Source organism: Phocoena sinus, chromosome 21, assembly GCF_008692025.1.
Source record: "Phocoena sinus isolate mPhoSin1 chromosome 21, mPhoSin1.pri, whole genome shotgun sequence".
Taxonomy (NCBI): Eukaryota; Metazoa; Chordata; class Mammalia; order Artiodactyla; family Phocoenidae; genus Phocoena; species Phocoena sinus.
The window spans coordinates 24,131,443-24,136,720 of record NC_045783.1 but is presented as its reverse complement, the minus strand read 5'-3'; positions in this window follow the sequence as shown (position 1 = coordinate 24,136,720).

Here is a 5,278-nt window from a genome sequence, read left to right as displayed (position 1 = left end):
CCTTCCGGTTTCTCCTCCCTTGGAAGGTGGAGTGGAGGAGCCCTGCCTAAGGGAGGAATTTGGGGAGACAGCTAGACTCCAAAGTCAGGTCGTTGGTCGGACTGAGAGAATACCAGGTTTTTGAACTAATAATCTGTAGCCTTAGAACAAATACAGATCACCTCCTCACGTCACGTGATGTCCAGGGGAGACAGCCTTGCTGGCGCCCGTCTAACCAAGTTCTATGAAAGCAAAACGTGGGCTCCAGTGAGGCTGGCTGCACCTGCGCCTTTGGCCGTGGGACTCTGGAGACTGAGGAAGAGCTCAAGAGTAAAATGAGGGGCTTCCCTGGGGGCACAGTGGTTGAGAATCCGCCCGCCAAAGCAGGTTACAGGCGTTTGAGCCCTGGTCCGGGAGGATCCCACATGCCGCGGAGCAACTAAGCCCGTGCACCACAACTACTGAGCCTGCGCTCTAGAGCCCGCGAGCCACAACTACTGAGCCCATGTGCCACAACTACTGAGGCCCGCGAGCCTAGAGCCCATGCTCTGCAACAAGAGAAGCCACCACAATGAGAAGCCCACGCACCGCAACGAAGAGTGGTCCCCGCTCGCTGCAACTAGAGAAAGCCCGTGTGCAGCAACAAAGACCCAACGCAGCCAAAAGAAAAAAAGTAAAATGAACCTGAAGAGAAAGGGTACTGGGTGTTGACGCTGTTGGGGGCAGCCTGCCCCTGGGCCTTGTGTCCGTAGTGGGTGATTGTGGGCTTTTGGGTCAGACAACTGAGCACCACTCTCTGCTGAAGCACCTTCTTTATCACCGTAACGATCCCTGGCCCCTTTCATGGTCTCTAGTACCCGAGGGAAGATGACTCAGAAGTGGGGCCTGGCACCGAATCCTGGAGACCCACTACCCCTTGCTCCGCTTTTCGTCAGTTTTGCCAGCAGGTGTTACTGTTAATGACTTAACTCAGCCTCACAGGTCTATTACCTCATTGCCATCCCATGATACACCTCTGGTGTTTCTGCCAACCTGCAACGCAATTAAGCTACAGAGATCGTCACAATTTGCAAGCTTTCTTGCTTGAAAATTCATTTTCTGACCTAGCCATCAATTTTCTCACCCTTCAGTTTACTTCAGCTAACATTTATTGAGCCCCACAATTTGGTACAGAAGGACTCATGGAGACTCAAATATGTGTAAGTTACTGAATTTGTCCTCAAGAAGCTCAGAAAGTCAGTTTAGTGGGAAAGAGCCCTGTAAACAGATATATACAGTGCCTGAGTGTTGTGATTAGGATGTGCACAGGGGTCTGTGGAACCCTATTCCCAGCGAGGGCTTGAATGCTTTCCTGAAGGAAACCATGCCCAAATTGTGCTGTAAAGTTTAGGAATTGGGGAAGGGGGCAAAAGGAAGAATGGGATTGCAAATTTAGGAAACTGTGAATGCAGAGGAACAAGCAGCAGTTTAAAATATTGCAGTTCCAAGTTTGAGTGGAGGTGCATTAGTTTGGAGCTAGGACCAGAGAGGGCTTGGCTTTGTGAGTAGGCTAAGAACTTTATCCTGGAAGTGAAGTTGCAAGATATGAGCACACAATCTCAAAATCAGTCGAGGTGAAGTAATACAAATTCTAACATGACATACCAATTAAATAATTAACTATATTGACTCATTCAGAGGTTCTCGTCTACATGAAGACAGGAAAGAAAGGAAGTTCTTCACCTCTTAAACGTCTTCATTTTGGTATGATTTCCTCCTTTAGGTATTTTTCTTCCTCTTTCTATATTCCTAGTATAATCTGTTGACACCAATGAATGTCTGTCAGGACAATAAAGTGGCAGCTCCCGCGTACTCCAGATCTGCATGGGGTCTTACACATTTCCCAAACTTTGTTGATTGTGAAGTCTCTTCACTGCATTTATCTACTCTTACTCCCTCCCCAAACCACCAAAATAACCTATTCATCTAAAACCAAGTTTCTCACTGATTTAAGGGAGAACACTGTTGTGACATAATCTCTGTAGTGACTCAGAGGGGAAGTCAAGGGTGATTTTTATAGGGTTTTTGGAGTCTAAGTTGGAGTAGTTTAAGGTGGCCTTTTCGATGTGGGGACCTTACTGGGATTGGACATGGTGCATGGTATAATAGTTTAGGGCTGCTGGACACAGCAAGATGAGGGACTTGAAGTCAGATGTGCCCCCTTTTTGATAAGAAAGGGCATTTGCCCAGTTGAGTGATCAATTCAACTTCTCAGTGCCTGAGAGGGAAGCTTTTTATCCAGATTAGCAACCTGTTGTTCAGATGAATGGATTTTCAGGAAGCTTCTAATGCTAACAATGAAATTATGTACTGATTTACAGCCTGTCCTTGTTGGCAAGAATTTCCTGGAACAAACAGTAAAGTTATGTTGATTTAAGGTCATAGTTTTCAGTGATCATAATTAAGCCATAGGTTATAGATGGCTCAGTTCTCACAATAAAATCTTATGAATACCTTGAATACTGTATAAGAGGAAGGGACTTTTAAATCTTGATAGTTTATATTAAATCATTTTCTATTAACATTCTTCAGACACAAATTTCACATTTTTTTTAATTTAAGAAGTGATGCTACTTGTTTTCTTTATGTATAAAGAAATAGGATTGTCAACACATTTTTAATTTACTTTTGGCTGCACTGGGTCTTCATTGCTGCACATGGGCTTTCTCTAGTTACAACGAATGGGGGCTACTCTTCGTTGTGGTGCAGGGGCGCCTCATTGCGGTGGCTTCTCTTGTTGCAGAGCACAGGCTCTACGTGCACGGGCTTCAGTAGTTGTGGCACGCGGGCTCAGTAGTTGTGGCTCGTGGGCTTAGTTGCTCCGTGGCATGTGGGATCTTCCTGGACCAGGGATCAAACCCATGTCCCCTACACTGGCAGGTGGATTCTTAACCACTGTGCCACCAGGGAAGTCCCACATTTTAAACATATTTATTTATTTATTTGGTTGTGCAGGTCAGTTTCAGCAGGTGGGCTCCTTTAGTTGCGGCTCCAGGGCTCCTTAATTGCGGCACATGGGCTCCTTAGTTGTGGCATGCGAACACAATTGTGGCATGCATGTGGAATCTAGTTCCCTGACCAGGGATCGAACCCGAGCCCCCTGCATTGGGAGTGCAGAGTCCTACCCACTGTGCCACCAGGGAAGTCCCGACACATTTTTAAATTACATATAATCATATTTGGTTGGGGGGGGACAAATGTTAATTAAAATGTAGCCTAAATTGTATGTATGAAGTGTATCCAAACTGTTTTTGTGACCTAACATTTGGAATTTTTGCATTAAAAAAATCAACTAGTAAAGTTTTCCTATATCTTATTATGAAAATTTTCAGACAAAAAGGTTGAAAAAAATTTACAGTAACTATCCATATACCCACCACATTTTATTATATATATTGTCACATATCTATCAATCTATCCATTCATCAATCTGTCTTATTTTGATGCATTTCATAGTTGGAGACTTTAGTACACTTCCCCCAAAATACTTCAGTGTCATATCATTAACTATTATGTGCATATGCATACGTCATATGATATGTATATTTCAGCATGTATGTCATTAACTACAGTGAAATGCACACATCTTAACCTTACCATTCCTTGAGTTCCAATGTAAGCATTGTTAAAAGATAAACTGAAACATGTTAAGATTTTTAAGAGTTTATTTGAGCAAACATTGATTTGAATCAGGCAGCATCCAATATAGCAGATAGAAAGGAGCTCTGAGGAGCTGGAGCTGTATAATGAAAGACACTTCTAGCCAGAAGGGAGCAGGGACAAGGAAGTTATTCCAGGGAAAAAAGTGGGTTGGTTATTGCAAGTTTACTTTCCTTTAGGGGATGGCAGGGGTCCAACAAACAGATTACCTAACTAGTGCTGATCAAGCGATTCCATTTCTGGGAGAGATCAAACTAATTAAGTTAATTCTGCATTTGCTGGTGTGGGGTTTAGCATAAGCAACTCCATTTTAGGCCTCTTGTCTTGTTTCTTAACAGCATACACTAGAGCAAGATAAAAGATTTTGTCCAGAAAGTAACCACTGTTTTGATTTTTTTTCCACCATAGATTAGTTTTGCCTCGTCTAGGACTTCTATAAATGGAATTATACAAAATGTGCTGTTTGGATTAGGCTTTGTACACACATCATAATTTTTTAAATCTTTTTATTTTGAGATAATAATTATAGGTTCACAGAGGGTTATAAGAAATAATACAGAGAGATCACATGCATTCTTTACTCAGTTTCCCCCATTGGCAAATCCATGCATAACTATAGTACAGTATCATAAACAGGAGATTTATGTTGACACAATCTACCAACCTTATTCAGGTTTTACCGGTTTTACATACACTCATTTGTGGATGTGTATTTAGTTGGATGCAATATTATCACCTGTGCTGATTCATGTGACCACCACCGGTCAAGATACAGAACAGTTCCTTCAGAAGAGTCTCTTGCACTACCCTTTTATAGCCACAGTCACTTCATTTTCTATCCTTCACTAAACCCTGGGCAACAACTAATCTGTTCTCCATCTCTTTAAGTTTGTCATTTCAAGAATATTATGTAAGTGGAATCATACAGCATTCATTAACTACAATGACATGCACATATCTTAACTGTACCATTCCTTAACTTCCAATATAAGCATTGTTAAAAGACAAACTGAGGCATATTAAAGCTTTTAATATTGGCCTTTGAGATAGCTTTTCCTTTTTTTTTTTTTTTTTTCCACACCGTGTGGCTTGCAGGATCTTAGTTCCCCGACCAGGGATTGAACCCAGGCTCTGGCGGTGAAAGCACCGAGTCCTAGCCACTGGACCACTAGGAAGTCCCCGAGATAGGCTTTTTTACTCAGTATAATCCCCTTGAGATCCATACAAGTTGTTATGTGTATTCGTTTTTATCGCTGGGTAGTATTCCTTGATATGAATGTACCATAGTTTGACTAACCACTCACCTTTAGAGGACATCTTGATTGTTTCCAGGTTTGGCTATTATGAATAAAGCTGCTACAACCATTTGTTTACAAGTTCTTATATAAACTTAAGTTTTGATCCACAAAAGGATCAAATTGATCCATAAGTAACAACTTCCTGGGAAAACAAAGACCAACACTTTTTAAATTCAGACATTCAATATCACAATGTCAACCATTAAATTAAAAAATTACTAGGCATAACAAGAAGCAGGAGAAGGTGACACATAAGCAGAAGAAAATCAATGGAAACAGACTCATAAATGACACAGATGATG